Source organism: Pinus tabuliformis, chromosome 6, assembly GCF_031772625.1.
Source record: "Pinus tabuliformis cultivar Carrire ecotype Pingquan chromosome 6, CPIR1, whole genome shotgun sequence".
Classification (NCBI taxonomy): domain Eukaryota; kingdom Viridiplantae; phylum Streptophyta; class Pinopsida; order Pinales; family Pinaceae; genus Pinus; species Pinus tabuliformis.
This window is the reverse complement of record NC_142292.1, coordinates 380,771,709-380,790,512: the sequence shown is the minus strand read 5'-3', so window position 1 is coordinate 380,790,512 and position 18,804 is coordinate 380,771,709. Positions and strand designations below refer to the sequence as shown.

At 41.2% G+C, this 18,804-nt stretch overlaps 1 protein-coding gene across 1 annotated transcript in view; it reads right to left on the bottom strand.

Annotated features, from left to right (window-relative positions):
- Positions 1-1,106: 1,106 nt before the first annotated feature.
- Positions 1,107-18,804, bottom strand: part of ATG3 (autophagy 3 (APG3)) — a 151,715-nt gene continuing 134,017 nt past the window's right edge. The window contains exon 10 of the mRNA XM_089416693.1: positions 1,107-1,561. The gene's annotated coding sequence lies outside the window, so the exon portion shown is untranslated. The remainder of the gene's footprint in view (positions 1,562-18,804) is intronic.

The following is an 18,804-nucleotide window of genomic DNA, read 5'->3' as shown; positions in this document are numbered from 1 at the left end:
AATTATCCTTCTTTCATCCAAACAAAGAAGCCGAAGTCAACAAGTTGTTATACCATAAAAGTCAACTCATGTCAATGCCAATTTGGTTTCAATTAGGATCTTGGTCCTCCTTCCTATCTCTGCAACTTCGACCTGTACACTTGACCCTGCAATTTCATTGTTTGCCTCAGAGTTTACTTGCATGTGTGGGTACAGATGAAGACAAAATTCAGATCTTTCCTTCTTCGTTTGACTTTCAATTTCTTGCAATAAAATAGGCCTTCTCCTCTCTTGATTTCACACCCTTTTCCTTTTCTCAAATTGCAGATTGAATATGCTCATTGATATATCTCATAAGGTCGAATGTACTGCTTATATCTAGTCTTCAATGAGGTCGAATCATCCTTATGAGGCTGACATGAAGGAACTTGAGGCCAACTTGGTGGAGCAATACATGACCAATTTTACATAAAAATATTTTTTCTTCTTTGATTAAAAAATAGGCCAATAAGGATCTAGAACATGATGACAAGTACCGTAACTCATGACTCAACCCTAGAAGTACTCAATGGGTGCTTTGACCTATAATCATAATAAATAGAGCATGAAACCCATGCTTATAAAAATAAATTTTTTTATTTTTTTACAATGAATTTATTTTCTTTTCTTTACAAATACATAAGAATTACATCATATCAACAATAATGAAGACCGATACTAGTTACATTTTTCAACAAGTTAAATATTGCTCATTTAGAACAAGTTTGAATTATAACATGCTTAAAGCTTTTGTGTATATCCAAAGGTACTTATAAGAAAATTGTCTAAAAGAGTTCTTTTGTTAACCGATGCAAAAGAGTTCTTCAGCCCTATTTTATCTTTGATTTGACTGTCAATCCAAAGTAATCCTAAGAGTGCTGCACAGCTTCCGCTGCAAGTTTATGAGCACTTCAAAACAATACTTTCCTGCAACTGGCTCATACAAAAAGCATGGCAGTTATATTTTCCTCAGAAGAAGCCGCAGGAGCCAACAGTTCAGAATGCAAAGTAAGCTTGCATCTCAAGTATAGGCATATGCAGCAACATAAATTTCACTACTTAACATAAACATGTTATATCAAAGAACATTTCTTGAGCTTACAGAAGATGAACATTTATATGCAGAAATCATAATTACAATTTTCGTGCAGTATCAAGCAATAGGTCACTGTATATTTCAGTTTACTAAAGTGAAGAATACAACAATATCACCCTCCATAATGTGAGTAGAGACAAAGCAGATAGAACTATAGACAGACAGAGTCACCCGAACTATAGACATAGAGCAATGCCACTTTACAGTTTAGATTTATATCGATCTTCCAAACTCTTAAAATGAAGTAATGTAGCATTTGACTTTAGCATCTCAACTGGATAGTTACGATATCCACTTTTGTTCCTGCTATTCCAATTCTGTGTATTTGGTAGCAAAAGTGCCAGTACCAGTGCTTTCAGAAACCCCTTACTCCACTTTTGCAGAGCTTATTTGAACATCAGCTTTAACCCTAACTTTAACCAGTCCAATATATAAAGCAAGTTGTGCCTGCAGAAAGTAAGTTTATAAGAACACATATCATTCAGGAAGAGATCATGATATATCCAGTAAAACTTTCATATCATGTTATTTTTCCATAATAGCACATAATAAATCCATCATGAAAGATACTATCCATAAAAGATATTAGAAGTGAATCTTATCACAAGGATTTGTCCTTGCTCAGCCTTCCCCTCCTCTGTGGGACACGTGGGTGCATGTGTGTGAAAATAACCAGTCAGATATGTCATGTATGATCTCTTGTAATAGTTTCTACAATTTTAAAAATATCATCTCTCCCTCTTAAAAAAATATTCGTGAATTTTATCATAATTTTTGGCACCACCATTTTTTTCCAATTTTTTTAACCTGAATTCGAACACAAACCAGGTGAGATCCAAGGTTTCATTCTGCTCCTATTTTGCAGATTTATGTAAGAAGAATAGGGCTCATTGGTAGATTAACCTATGAAATGGAAACGAACGGAAGGAATACTGTCACCAGGTAGCAATTTAATTACAAATTTAGATCTAATTTATTATTTTATTCCTTCTCAATTTAATAATGGACGGAATTAACTTATTGGTTTTCTCCTTATATTTTGTAGATTGTTACTGCACTTTTTGGACAGTCACCATGTCCACAGAATCTTGCAATTCGAATGTCATGTTTTATCACCCTCCAAGTTCCTGGTATGATAATATCTTTAGAGCAAGGCGATATAGTTACAGATAATAGTAACAGTTACATGCATGGATTCAGCACCTTCATGGAGACATAGAACAGTGTACATGCAAGGGCCTTTCAGGAGACCTAACCAACACAGGCATGCAGTGTCTTCAACATGCAACGTGCCAAATGCTTTCACGAGGATCTATTTTGGCATACTTCTATTTCAGAAGTCTCCATTTACAATTTTGACATGTAAATTACCATGTTTGCAGGAAGACACTGCTATTTTTGGAAGATGCTATTTTCATAAGCTTCTATTTCCAAACAATGGAACCTTATGAGAATATTACAAGCCTTATAAAAACAGGGTAACTCATGCATGTGACTATGTTTACAAAAATGGGTTGTTAATTATGGCAGTGTCTAAATTTGGATAAGCACATTCTTTTTGTTGGTATTTAGGGACCACGGAAAGTGTCCAGCAAACTGTCATTAATGGCAGCAGTGACCAGAGAAGATCTGCGCACATGCAGAGAAGGTACTCACGTACAATTCTGTGCAGCAGCCTTAATCACAGCAGCAGCAGTGTGCCCTCCTTCAGCACTTTCACACAACAGTAATGAGGACACAGGAACATTTGTGGAGGAGATTGATACAGGCAGCATGTCTGCACCATCATCAATTCAGTCCAGTTTAGATTTCATCTCATATTTTGCATAGTGCATTTCTATTTTCTGAGTTTTGTTTTAGTTAGTCGATGCATGAATAGTTAGTTTAGAGGCTTTGCAAGTGGAAAGGTTGCAAAAATAGGTCAGGTATAGATCCCTAGAAGGGAGAGATGCATGCATGCATACTTGCACTCTCTTCTAGTGGGATCACTAGATCTTCCATACAGTTTGAGGGTGCTATTCCCAAGGCCAGGAATAGATCTAGGGTTTAGGTGTATTTCCATTATGGTGTTAATGTGCATTTGTCCAGATTCAGTATACCTTCTCTTCTTCCCAGTCTATAAAGGAGAAGGAAAGGGTATAGGTTCTATTAATTTAAGTTTCAGACTAGAAGCAATGGGAGTTGAAGCTTTCAGTGTATTTTCCTGTTTCCAAGAGTAGTAAACAGTGATATAATTTGGGTCTCAGATTTATGCGCTTCTTGCTTTCATCAGTGGAATGTATTTCAATATCTAGTATATTTTGGATTGCAGCTTTGATAGAGATTTCAGTTTTTCTAATTTCATAAGTAGGTAGCTTAGAAACCAAACTAGCACTGTTACCATGTCCTAAGGAATTTTAACATGGTATCAGAGCAGTGTATTTGAAGCCTTCTAGAATTAAATGCATGAAGAGATCAACTTTGAAGGAAGGAGAGTTATCAGAGGGTTTCAGTGGGTAGTATGTCCAAGTTTCAGTGACTAAACCAAAGATGTAACAGTGATAACCTAATAAGGATTGCGAGGTCTGAAACTCTAATTAATCCAATGAGTGGAGATTGAAGCTTTTTCAGTGACATTGCAAGAAAATGGTCATTCCCAATAGGTGAGACAATCCCCCATTGGAGAGAAAATCTACCTTTGTGCCATGGAAGTGCACACTATAGCCTCCTGGAAGCAACAAACCTTTCATACACTGGAGGAAGTCAAGTGTCGTATAGATCCCACAGATCTGGTGGAGAACAAGAAGACTGCAGTGAATGTGAAGCCAGTCCTACTGGATTCAGTGAAGGATCATATTATATGTTATGTTGCCAAGAAAAACATTACCAAGGAGATGTATGATACCTTTGGAACCCTGCACCTGTGTGTGAACATATCCAAGAAGATGCTCTCAAGGAACAAGCTCACCACAACCCACACGTACAAGACATATTAATATACAGTAGTTAGCCATCTGATGGAGCTAGGAGCACTGACAGACTAGCTTGGTGTAATTGATGACGAAGTCAAAGACAATCATCTAGTTCAAATTGCTATCAACTGCTTCAATTCATCTTGGCACAATTGTGCCCAGGTTATCATTGTAAGTTACCTAACTGTTAAATTCTTTTATACCAGATCTGATTTACTTTACTTCAACAATTTATTAAAAACCCAGAAAATATTTATCTCAAATATTTCTGAAATTGCTGATAAAATAAACACACTGGTATATTAACTCAAAAAATAAAATGCAGCGGAAATAAAAATGGAGAGATCAACGCTATAATAGCAAAGTTGCATCCAACAAAATCTTCTTTCATGTTATTAAACTGTGGAAAATTCTGGGTTAGACCCACAGAGAATAGATGGAAAAATTGCAACCACTCGCACCTGGAAACTGGGTTCCACTGGGAAATTCGAACTCAAGGAAATCAGCCCCTGGAAATCGACCCTCCTGATGAAAGTCGACCCTGGAGACTTAAACCTGTCTCACCAGCAAATCGCCCCCCTTTCTTCTCAACCTTGTACAACCCTTGCACACTTGAAAAATTGGCCTCTGGATATTTCAGCCTCCTCCACAATTCAGCCCTCCTCATTTCGGCTTCTCACTTCTCTTCAGTCTAGTCAAGCCTCTCACTCTAAGGAAAATTGCTTTCTCCATAACTGTGCATCTTCACCTCTCCTTTGGGCTTATTTTATAGTTTCATAAAGCACGAATCCCTAATCCTAATCTCCTAAGTGACAATAGCTAGGATTACATCCTAAACCTCACTTGAGATCAACAGTTGAGATTATATCTAAGTCACTTAAATAATTTTATTATTTATTCTTAGAACTTTGGCCTAATAATCCACAATAATTAATTAGATTAATTATTACACTTTTTCTAAGTTAACCTTAGGAAAGAAATCATAATATCACCTACTCTAGCAAGCAAGCACCTAAAGAGGCAATCAAATATCTTCTACATGTTAAGACACCAAGCCAATGTAGAAGACCTTTCGAGGCTACAAAATCAATACTAACTTCATGTAGTTGCGGGATGCTTTAGAGGAGATGAAACTAGAGCAAGTCTCGACCAAGTACTTGGCCAAGGACAACGGACCGAGTTATCCTTCATCAAGAAGGTGAGGAGAGGACATAGGAAAGGAGGATCACGGAGGGATCAAAAGGGCAAGGTGGAAGAAACAGACTTGTCATGTCAAGGGGGGCAAGGTGGAAGAAACAGACTTGTCATGTCAAGGGAAGAAAGACTTAAGTCATATCAAGTGATTCAAGTGTGACAACCACAATCACTACACCTCTCAAAACACAAAAAATCTTGGATCATATCAAGCGCTTCAGGTGCGACAAGCACAATCAATATGTCTCTAGTGTCCAATGAGGAAGAAAAGAGAAGCTAAGAAGCAACACTAGGAGTTTGTAAGGCATGCAAATGCTTCCAACGTGGATGATTTGGTTGCCAAGCTAGACACCCACTTTTCCATGGTGTCCAATCTTTCCATGTACGCAATTTCAAGGGTTCAATGGTATGTGGATAGTGGAGCTTCAAAACATATGACTTCCAGTAGAATGATCTACAGCAGGTTTCAAGAGAAAAAGGGAGTGAAGTTGAGTGATGATGTCATGTATCCTATGAGGGGATTTGGCTACATCTCTTTACATATGCCTTCCAAGTGATTCTCTTCAGTTAGATTGTGTCCTGTATGTTCATATGATTTAACATAGAGTCTACTTCCACTTTCTTGCACAACACATAGCAATGTTTGGTTGAGTTTGATGGTCAACAAGTCACCATTAGATATAGCAACTAAGGATCTAGTTGAGTGTTATCCAGAGCAGTGTGAGAAGGTGGATTTTACAGGCTTCTTGCAAATCCAGCAAAGCAGGTATTGCAAGGTGCCACAATGGGGCAAAGTTTATCTGGTCCTGAGGAGACAATTACAGAACCAATTATGGAATCGGTGAATGATTCATTGATTACAGTTGAAGGGAGTACGGAGGAGTACAAGGACAAAGTTGGTACAGAAGGAGTCTCCCCGCAAGAGGTAGCTGATCCTGATGAGACTTTCCAATTGTCAAAGGATTCTCCTAGGAAAGGGAGTTGCCTTAGATGGGTTAATGCATGCACCACCATTGTTGGATTTCAATATCAAGATGAGATCGCACTCATGTTTGGGTGTTTTGAGTTTACTGTGGATTCAGTTCGTTATTTGATAGGTATGATATAGTTATCTTGGCCTTACATAGAGATGATTTCATTATTGCGAGAAGTCCTGCACAGTGCATGAGGTGGTGTGAGAAGATTTTAACCGGTGAAGATGGCATGAAGGACAATGGAGGTTGGTGGGTTGTTGACGCGGTGTTCCTTGTAAAGAAAGTTTTCACCTTGAAGATTATGAAAATAGTTCAGAGTACAGAAGGAAGCAATGATCCAAAATTATGTTTATTCAAGTTCATTGATAGTCAACTTTTTCACCAAGGCCCTAGCAAAGAAGAAATTCCAGATGCAAAGGGAGTATTTTGTGGTTGGCAGAGAACACTTTTCTTAGTAAGACGGCGTATTGGATTTGTAGTACCTTAGTGTCTAATGTTGAAAAATGTAACTAGGTTCAATCTTTGTAATTATCATTATACTTGTATCAATATGTATTTCTTGTAAAAACAAAAAGAAGAAAAAGAAATTGTTATTATTATTATTTCATTAGTCAAGTATGTTCATCATGCTTCTAGGGATTATTGAGTCAAAAGAAAATTTGTCATGAGTCAAGTCCCATTTGGACTTTTGTAAGAAAGAGGAAAAATAATTTGATTTGAGCCAAAAGAGTCAATTTCTCACCCACAAGATCAAGTCGGCTCTACCTGGATAAGTCGGCCCAGAGAGGCACCAATTTGACCTCCTGGATGTGTATATATAGAGAGAAGTTCGACCTCATTGTAGCACTAATACACAACTTCAATTTCTGTGCAAGAAAGAGGAGAAAAACCAGCGAAAGTCTATGCTAGAAGAGCGAAATCCAAAGGAGAGAGAAACTTGTGATTTCTGCCCTAGAATTTGCCACACGGGTGAAATTTCAGACTGTTGCAGGGGCTGAAAATTTCAGATCTGTTGCAGGAGCCGAAAATTCAGAGTTTGATCAGATTTGAAGGGTGTTGACCAGCTTTGACTTTGTTGGATTGGACTTGCTTGAAGAAGGATTGGAGAGCTGACTTGGATCTTGTGGGAGGTCTTGGTCTTGGTTTTTGGGTCTTGGATTTATCACTTTGATCTGATTCTTTAAGAAGAGAAGTTGGTTGGGTTTTACCCCTTGTGGGGTCTTGCCCTGGCTTGGAGCCTACATCTTCGTGTTCATTGTCTCTTGTGATTTTCACGGTTTATGCTTTGATAATTGTTTAATGAAGAGAACATAATAAAAGAAATAAGAAGTCAACATATTCACAAGCAATTATCAAGTAAGAGAAATCAACTCTAATTTGCTAACCTATTGGTTTCTCAACATCTAACAAAGCACCAGAGTACCATTAATGGAAACAATGACAAGAGAGGATCTGCGCACAGGCAGAGAAGGTACCCCATAGAGAGTTCATACAACAACATTGATGACAGGAACACCAGTACACCATCCTTCAGCAGTTCCATACATCAGTGATGAGGGCACAAGGTTATTTATGGAGAGAAATAGAGGGAAAAAGAATGCATGTGTCATCATTAATGCAATTTAAGTTCAAATGTTGTTCCTATATTTAGTCATTCAATTATATTTCTGAGTTCTGTTTTAGTTATTAGTTGTATGTGCAATTAGTTAGGGCACTTTGCATGTGGAAAGTTTCTAAGAATAGCTGGGATGTAGATCCCTAGAAGAGAAAGATGCATCCATGCATACTTGCACTATATTATACTGACTGCACTTTCCTAGGAGCAGATCTTTCATGCAGGTTGAGGGTGCTAATCCCAAGGCCAATAATAAATCTATGCTTTAGGCTTACTTTAGTTAAGGTTTTAGGCTTACTTTAGTTTAGTTTTCAAAGTAGAAGCTGTGCGTTAAAGCAATTTAAAGTCTTCAGTGTATTTCCTGTTTTCAAGAGTAATACACCATGATGTGATTAGAACTTCAGATCTGCGTACTTCTTGTACCTGCTTCAGTAGAATATGTTTCATTGTCTAGTGGATTTTAGGTTACAATTAGATAGAGATTTCAGCTTTTACCATAAGTTGAGGAATTTCAACATGGTACTAAAGCAATGTATCAGAAGCATTCTAGAATTCCATGTATTGAGAGATTGGTATTTAAGGAAAGAGAGTTGTTGAAGAGCTTCAGTAGGTGGTCAGTGACTAAAGCAGATATGTGCCAGTGATCAACTAAGGGTTGTGTGGGAAACCCTACATAATCCAATAAGTGGAGAATGAAGCTTGTTTAGTGGAGTTGCAAGCAATGGTGACACTTATTATGTGAGAGAGTCGCCTACTTTGTGCCATGGAGGTGCACACTTCAGACCCTCATGGAAGTAGTGAACCTTTGGTAATTTGTGGAGAAGGAGCTCAAACATCCTTTAAGTCCCAAATATCTAGCAAAATACAAAAAGAATGCAAATTTGAAGGGCAAACCTTAAGTTGAATTCAAACTTTTTGTTTTTATTTGTTTATTCAAATTTTTTTGTTACCTGCCACCTGTGGGTAGTATGCATAGCAGAAAATTCTTCTCCTATGATGGTCCTCAGCCAGCAGCCCCTTGTAGCCCCCAAATAGCTCAATGTGCCACTTTCTCCGCCACCTGAGTCAGCCATGTGTTCCCTCGCCCATCTGTTATGAATGTATGTTTGAAGGTGGGCCTCCTGACCCCAAAGGTATGACTTTTCATTAATATAGTTGAGTAATTTTCCTTACTAGTCATGGGCACTTTTGGGCATGAATTGGTGGGGGCATTTGGCGGAAAGAGTGGGTTAGGTTGGTATTATTGTCTCCACTGCCCGATTTCGTGGTTACCCTTGTATCCTAGTCACTGTTTTCAAAATTGGCTGGCTCGGAACCGACTCAGCCGAGTTGGTCCAAGCCAGGCCAAAAAATATTGACTCGGCCTTGGATTTGGTTCGACCGACTCGGTATTAACCTGACTAGCTCGGTCGAGCCAGCATTAACCTGGCCGAGTTAGAAAAAGAGGCCCAGGCTACAGAATCCAGATGAATTGCCTGGAATAACTTAAGTATCATCAATCAAAAGATTAATGTTCTTTCGAAAACTGAATTCACTGTGACATTTTAAAATGCAAACGAACTTTCTGATTATTGGCTATTTGAATTATGTTTTTTTATAAAAAAAATAAATATTTAATGTATTTTTTATAACAACCGAGTCATTGAAATCGAGCCGACCGAGTCCGAGTCGGAGTCGGAGTTGACCCTCGACCGAGACGGTGTCGGAGTAGGAGTTTTAAAACATTGATCCTAGTCCCGTGGGATCTCCTTTACTGACCATTTGGATTTTGGGTTGCCACTACATGGGAAATCTCGATTTTGGTCGCGTGGTCCCATTTCCCAATACCACCTACATCACTCCCGTTCCACTCATTTTAGCCCCATTCATCTATTTTCCCATCTGGGTCCACATAGGGTTTAGCCTCCCCCTCGCCTTGTCCACACCTTGGGTCAAGCTTTGAACGATGCCTCGGAGGTTGACGCAGCTAAAAAGAAAAGAAAAAGCATAATTTGGCCACTCTCAACAGGAAATGTACCACATAATGCAAAATATGGTCGGGACATACAAATTTACCGTGTGGGCAAAAGCCAAACATGAACTCTACCCCTTATCCATGACCATCACCCTAGTTCCTATGGGCCCTAGATGAGTCTCCCTTATCATTAAGGAAACCATGATTGTCCCAACCCCTAGTGGGCGATGAACCGCCCCACCTTAAGGGGGTATCCATTGCTACATATTACACAACATGCTCTTATCCCCTAGAGCCCCGAGCAATTATGAAGGAAAATCAATAAAAGGCAGAATGATCCAAGTGGATATTGGTGGCCACCCGTCAATTCCACTTGGACTCCCACCATTGTTTCTTTCAGTTTTTCAGTTTCCTTAATTGTAGCACAGTGTACTATTTTTAGCAGTTTTTCTAGTCCTGAACTTCCAGAGCCGTTTTGAGGCCCTAAACGACGTTTTTTTGGGAAAACTGAGAGCAACATGGGCCCATGGACTGATGTTGCTCATCCCAAAGTTGTAGTCCTTGGATAGATCTTTCTAATGAGGTATTGTGCGCGTCAAACGGAGATCGTATGCCAAAGTTACGACCCCGGGAAGTTGATGTACCAATTTACCCAAAACGGGGCCCATAGTTTGGCGCTTCATCTCCTAGGGTTAGCTTTTTGGATGTTTAGGGTTTTCCATTGTTTCTCAACAATAAATAGGCCTTCGAGCCTCATTATAAGACAGTTCAGAGGCATGTAGCCGCCACATCTCTTCTCGGAGATAAGCTACCATCGCCCTAGCTAGTTTATTTCCATTACTATTTGTAAGCATATTTCAGTATTTTACATTAATGAAATGAAGTATTATTTCTACTGCATCTTTGTATTTATGGTTATATCTGTAATTTGTTGCGTTCCTATTTAAATCCGGATTAGTGGTATTAGAGCGGTCTGCTCTTTCTCTGTTTTTCTTTGCATGTCCCCAACGAGGTCGGGATATAAGGAGTTAGGGCTTGAACTGGTCAAACCTTTGCAAGACCAACCTCGCAAATCCCGACGGCCTCCCATGGCGGATGAAAAGAAAGATGAGGGGGCAGGAGATCCTATCAAAATCTTGCTCGAAGAAGCCCTCGAGTGACAAAGGAATGCGATGATGGACAACTTTGCCCAGATCCTTCAGCGGCTACCCAGGGGCGACACATCTACTTCCAGCAGCTACTCTAGAAGCACCACACCCTTTAAGGTACAAGTTAACTTTGACATTCCCATATTTGAGGGTCAGATAGATGCAGACGCTGTAGATAAATGGTTAAATCTGCTAGAAGGATATTTTTCCGTTCATGATTTTTCCAGCCGGGAAAAGATCACTTTTGCACTTCTCAAAGCAGCCCCCCACGTCAAGGACTGGTGGGAAACCTACTGTGAGCAGAAGGATGAAAATACGAACTCACTGTTTTCATCCGCACCCACTTGGAACTCATTCCGAAATGCCATCAAGAAGCAGTACTACCCTGTCGGGAGCCATGAGGATAAATACATAAAGTGGACAACACTGTGACAGGGAAGGGACCAAGGCGTGTCGGAGTTTACCAATATTTTTCATACCCTTCGCAAGAAGTTGGGTATCAAGGATTCTGAGAATCATCTGGTTCTTAAGTACTGCGGCTGCCTACACAGGTGCATCCAGGACGAAATGGAATTCCTGAACATCTCCTCGCTCGGCACAGCATACCGATATGCCACCAAGATCGAGCAAAAGTTTAAATAGAAGAAGCAAGACTTTGGATCTACGAATCCGAAAGGCACCCCCAAACCGTTGAACAAAGGACAAAGCCAAGGCGGGGTGGCCTAGGACAACCCGCCAAAGCCGCAAGCAAAGAACAACACCACAAAGCCGAAGAAGGACACGGGAAAGTGGTGTGAGTTCCATAAGAGCTCCACTCACAACACAAGTGAGTGTCGGGCCAAGCAGTCATTGGTGGCCGAGCTAAAGGCTTCAAAATCAGATGCATGTTCTGACTCTGAGTCAGAACCCGACAAGGGGAATGACAAAGGGAAGTAGATTATCGATGTGGAGCCCAATGCCACCGTCGCCACCACAAAGATCCAGAAGGAGGAACCCAAAGATCCAGAGAAGGAGGAGCACCTCTTCCACTCCCGGATGTGGGTAAAGGGCTTCCCGCTACAGTTCATTATCGACAGCGGGAACCAAAAGAATCTCATTTTGACAGAGGTCATGAAGCGGTTGGGCTTACCAACCACAGCACATCCACAACCGTACACCATCGGGTGGCTTCACCAAAGACGGGATCTTCGCGTGAGCCAGCAGTGTCGCCTTCCATACAACATCAAGCCCTTCACGAATGAGGTGTTGTGTGACATTGCTCCCCTTGATGTTTGTGATGTATCATTAGGCCAACCATACTTGTGGAAACGACATGTTGTGTATGAATCAAGGCCTCGTGTTGTTATTGTTACTTTGGGAAATAAGTTGTACAGGATACCGAAGGTATCACTACCTACCGCCATCTCTGTGGTTACTGCAAAACAATGCAATAAGCTCATTTCCAAAAACCGGGAAATTTGTTTTCCTGATGATACGCCCTCAAGGAAAGAAGAAGATAGTGGCCACGACCTCCAAACAGGGCCCCTCCGCACGACAACTACATATGGACAAGGTCGTGAAGGAGTACGAGGACATCTTCACCTCCCCCGCAGGGGTTCCTCTGCACTGTCAAGTCAAGCACTCCATCGATCTGACCCTAGGTGCGCCGCTGCCCAATGGACCAATCTATCGACGCTCCGTTCTGGAGAACGATGAAATCAAGAGGCAGATTCAGGAGTTGTTGCAGAAAGGTCACATCTGACTGAGTTCATCGCCCTGTGGGAGCCCGATCGTGTTGGTACAGAATAAGGATGGGACTTGGAGACTTTGTATTGAATATCAGGTGCTGAACAAGATCACTGTCCGGAATAGGTACCCGATCCCACAAATTGATGACCTTCTGGACCAATTGAAGGGGGCAAAATATTTCAGCAAGATCGATTTGAAGTCAAGATATCACCAAGTACCAATCAAACCCTCCGATGTGTGGAAGACTGCCTTCAAAGCCAAGGAGGGCCTTTTTGAATGGTTGGTTATGCCTTTCGGGTTGACGAATGCTCATGCAACCTTCATGAGGTTAATGGATGACATCTTGCGGCCATTCACCAACTCATTTGTAGTGGTATACTTGGATGACATCCTGATCTTCAGCCAGAGTTGGGAAGAGCACCTCCACCACATCAGACATATTCTCCAAGCACTACGCAACACAAGTTATGTGCCAATTTGGAGAAATGCACTTTTGGCATGACCTAGGTTCAATATTTGGGATACATTATTAATGAACAGGGGGTGCATGTGGATCCAGCCAAGATCCAAGTCATTCGGAATTGGCCATCTCCAACCACTCTGACAGAGCTCCACAGCTTTCTGGGCCTTGCCAACTTCTACCGCGGGTTTGTGTTGGGATTTTCTCATATCACTTGGCCCTTGAGTCAAGTCACCAAGGGAGGAGCGAAAGAAAAATTCTTTTGGTCTGAATCTCAACAGAAGGAATTCACAGAGTTGAAACATCGCCTCTGCTCGGCACTAGTGCTCGCATTACCAGACTTGCAACAACCATTTGAGATCGAGACAGATGCCTCTGACTATGCTATTGGGGCAATCCTTACTCAACACATGCATCCAGTGGCATATCACAGTGAGACACTTTCAGACACAATCCAGAAGTATCTCACTTATGACAAAGAGATGTATTCCATTGTGCAAGCCTGCCAACAATGGAAGCATTACATTTTGGGGAAGGAAATGGTCATCCACACAGACCACTGGCCCCTGCAGTTCATACAGACCAAAGGGAAGTTGCAGAATGATTGCCATCAGAAGTGGTCCACATCCTGCAACAGTTCCATTTGAATATCAAGTATAAGAAAGGCAGTGCCAATAATGTTGTAAACTGCCTCAGTCGACCACCGATCATGGTGTTAACCACCATGTTCAACTCTTGTGGGCACGAGACTTCTAATTGGCTACTTCTCTACAAAAGCGACCCAGAATTCGACCATACATACCCGACACTCTTGGAGGGTTAGCATGTTCCAAATTTTCACCTCCAAGATGCCCTGTTATGCCACCTAGGTCACCTTTGTGTTCCTTCAAGTGAGCATGCCAAGATGATTTGAGAAGCACACTACAGTCAGGCTGTTGGGCATTTCGGGGTCGAGAAAACGGTGGTAGTACTGCAGAAGTATTTCTATTGGCCGAATCTTCGACAGGATGTCGGGAAGTACATTAGATCCTGCACTTCCTGCGCCATTTCCAAACCGACCATCAAGAAGCAAGGCCTCTATACCCCACTTCCTACCCCTAGTCGACCTTGGGAATCCATCTCCATGGATTACATGTCGGGCCTCCCTTCTACTAAGCATGGAAACGATTGTGTTTTTGTGGTCGTCAACAGGTTCTCGAAGATGGCCATTATGGCGGCCTGCAATAAGAATATCATAGCAGAAGCCACTGCTAAACTCTTCTTTGAACGAGTATGGGTACACTTTGGGATCCCACAGTCTATCATCTCAAATCGGGACAGCAGGTTCCTCAGTACATTTTGGTCCAGTCTCTGGTCAATGCTGGACACCAAACTCACTAAGTCCACAGCCTTCCATCCCCAAACTAATGGCCAGACAGAGGTTGTCAATAGGATGATCGTACGCATTCTGCGCATGTACAACTCAAAGCATCCATGCACATGGGATGAGAGCCTTCCCTATGTTCAGCACAGCTATAATCGGGCCCTCCACAGCTCGACTGGCCACAACCCTTTTCAGGTGGGCTTGGGATTCCAGCCACTTTGTCCCATTGATGTAGCCATGCCATTTGCAACTACTGAGGCAGATTCGGCTCATGTCCAGTCCAAAACAGACAGCTTCATTGAGCACATCCAACATATCCACCAGCAGGTCCACGACATTCTGGAGAAATCAAATGCCAAGTACAAGCAGCGACATGATCAACATCGGGTGCCACACAAGTTTCAAGTGGGCAACAAAGTCTGGTTGCATTTGCAAAAGGAACGCCTTACCGGAGCCTATCAGAAACTCAGACCACTTTGATATGGTCCTTAGCTTACACCATTACCAAGGCTGTGGGAGACAATGCATTTGAGCTCAGCATTTCCCCATTCCTTGGCCTACACCTAGTGTTCAATGTGGACCGCCTACGGCCATACTTTCCACCATTACTAGACACATCCGACATTGCAGAACAGCTCACACCAACAGAGTTAAATCCATATTACATGGAACAAGCTACAACTGATCGGATCAAGGACACACAGATCAAACACACTCGCCAACAGAAGATCCAACTGTATCGAGTTGTCAAAGCAGGCCAACTCCTTCACCAGGGACCAAGTTCAACAGAAGTTTCCTCATCTCATGGAGGAACTCAACGCAATGGGGACCATTGCTTCCTAAGGGGGGAGGAATGATCCAGGTGGATATTGGTGGCCACTCGCCAATTCCACTTGGACCCCCACCATTGTTTCTTTCAATTCTTCAGTTTCCTTAATTGTAGCACAGTTTACTATTTTTAGCAGTTTTTTGGGTCCTGAACTTCCAGAGTCATTTTAAAGCCCTAAACGACTTTTTTTGGGGAAACTAGGAGCAACATGAGACCATGGACTGATGTTGCTCATCCCAAAGTTGTAGTCCTCGGATAGATCTTTCTAACGAGGTATTGTGTGCGTCAAACGAAGATCATATGCCAAAGTTACGACCCCGAGAAGTTGATGTAAAAATTTACCCAAAACGGGGCCCATATTTTGGCGCTTCATCTCCTAGGGTTAGTTTTTTGGATGTTTAGGGTTTTCCATTGTTTCTAAACAATAAATAGGCCTTCGAGCCTCATTGTAAGACAGTTCAGAGGCATGTAGCCGCCACATCTCTTCTCAGAGATAAGCTACCATCACCCTAGCTAGTTTATTTCCATTACTGTTTGTAAGCATATTTCAGTATTTTACATTACTTAAATGAAGTATTATTTCTATTGCATCTCTGTATTTATGGTTATATCTGTAACTTGTTGTGTTCCTATTTAAATCCGGATCATAGAAAGCATATGTAGAAGGGTGGAAAAACAAAGGTCAGGGTAACTCATGTACCATGATTTTCTCCTTCCCAGACTCACATAACCAGGTGTGGGCTTCACTTATTATGGCTACCCATGAACCTTAACATGTGGTTTGGATGATTCCCCTTATCCCCACTCCATTCCGTTATTATATCATTTGCCACCTACCACTTGAAGGATGTACCATGGACATGTCACCCCCTTTACAGGTTGAAACTAGTGAAACATGAATCTCCGATCACTCGCAATTAACCACGAGTCAAATTCTGCTCTTCCCTCAAACAATCCGATTCAACTTTGGGCGAGTCAAACTCGCATTTACTGAGTTTGACTCGTGGTCAACATGATTTTGACTTGCAACTCACTGATTAATTGTGATTTAAGCGACTGAGGCAATTTTCAGCCCTCAACTCAGCGAGCAAGGGTTTTAACTTTTAGGGTTCCCGCATTTTTCGTTGCATGGTTTAGTTAGGTTAAAAATTAAACGTCGGTCCATAACTCTCTTCTCACTGCTCAGGCCCGCAACTCATACACTGAGAAGGTAATAGAGGCATGGTTTCAGTTTCAGTTTACGCTGTGTAATAGAGTCGTAGTGTAATAGAGGTGTAGTGTGCAATGTGCTCCAGTGTTAGCTTCAGCATGTGCTATATCAGATATTTCAGTACCAAACCATTATCATATCATTTCAGCAGCAATCAAGAGATTTTAGTTACTGCTTTTTAACTGATTAGTATGCAGTATTTTATAAACTTTTAGAAGCAAATGCTTCTGGTTCTATGTAGTCATTGGTTAGGAGTCAGGACTCAGTGCTTTGGATTATGTTTGGACTCATAACATATATGAGATACTTATTCATTCATGATATTTTGGACATCTATTGATATTATGCATTGTTTGGACATGACTTTATTGAATATCAATGAAAAATGATTTTTTTAATTCAATATGTGTATATCTTTATTTATTGAATTCACTGATTTTTTCCTGATTTTTTCCCGATCTAATTAAAACTCTTCGCTCTTTTGCCTCGCCAATTTATTGACGATTCCAAGTCTGGTAACATTGGTTGAAACCACCTAATAGGGTCCTTGGTTAACCCCCTATTGAGCTTGGAGACACTTTTACATGACAAATCCCATTATGGAATGGCATGCCACCATGAAGTGCCCCATTGATCCCATGACTTGTAAGCTATATTACTTGAGTATTCTAATGACTTGCTGTATTAGAGGGCAAGAGGACGCATTGGATCTTATGCGGGGTTGCAAGTGGATCTTCATTTGGGGCTTGGTCTCCCTATACGAGGTCCTAGTCCTCCAGAGGGCCACATTGGCACTTGTAGGGTGAGCATTGAGAACCATGGGCCTCCACCATAGAAGATATTACTTCATGGGTCCCCAACACCAATCATTGATTGCTTGTGTTCCACCTTTTGGATGAGGATGATGCGCCTGGTTCACCATGCCCAGTCGGCTACACACTCACACCATACACTTGGCAGATGTTCTAGAGTCCAGAATATGTATCTCGCTGCAAAGGGAGGGCTTACATCACCATCATAGCCCTTACAAATGGTCTACAGGCATTTTCGATCCACTTGGAGACCCATGAGGATGTCCTTGTGCCCCCACACCCACTTGAGAGCACCACAGGTTCTGGCTGGAAAAACAAGGGGCCAACCCCTTGTCCGCTATGTTCGGAGTCCATTTCTGCATCATGGCACCCCTTGGACTTCATTAGGCCTTCTCAAAGGCCCAACGACTCACTTTATTGATCATTTGGCCCTCTTGAGAGACTTATTCATGTATTATTGAGCTATTTGGTCGGCTTGTCACCAAAAGTATTGTTATTCTGCACATTACTTTATTTTAGGGGCTCAATTAGGCTAATTTAGCTAAATTGAATTCATTAGAGAATGTATAAACAGAAGTGAGATGATTCATTTTGATGATCATCACTTGGATTGGGTTATATTCTCTTGTGAGATTTTCGCTAGCCTTTTGAAGTACGAGTTTCGATGAATGGATGAATTTTGATGTTTGGATATCTTTCATTTTGTCTTGGAGCTTCATTATTGGCATTATGTTGATGATTGGATATACTCTTTCTTACATGTAAGTACTTGTTATTTTCTCTTGTCACATGCATGTTATTTTCGCTATACTAAGTTGAAATTTACTGCTCTTCTCATGCGAAATTCTGGAAATTTGATCTTTTATAGTGTCGCATCATGTTATGGACCATGTATGAATGAGTGAATGTTCCTAGAGATATTTTGTGTCAAAATTTTATCATGATAAGTCATCAAATATTGACAATTGAAGTATAAAGAGCTTGAAACAGTTATTCTCATGACCTAATGCCATGCGAAGTTGATTTTAAGGCCTCCTTGACTAAGTGAATCCATTCCAAATGTTAAAATCTCCTTGACTCCATCTCTCCCAAAGGACAAGGCACTAATCCTCCATAGGTGATCACTCAAAAGCATATTTTTCTCACCTCTCTCTCCTCCTTTCTAGGCCTAGCCTCCATAGGTGACCTAGGGCATCAATTTTCTCATGATTCATCCATCCAAAAAGTTCAATCTCTTGCCCACTACTGGCGTTGTTGTGTCTTCTAGAGGCCCTCCAAATTTGAAGCAATTTTGACAGTGGGATCTTGAGATATTTCAAGCCCTAGCTCTGAGATCGATTCTTGCCCTTGGTTTCCCTTGGCTAGTGACCTCATTGGGATCATTGCATCAAAATTACAGAAAATTTCTCCTTTGATCCCCTTCTCCCCCTCAATTAGCTCAAGCACATCCCT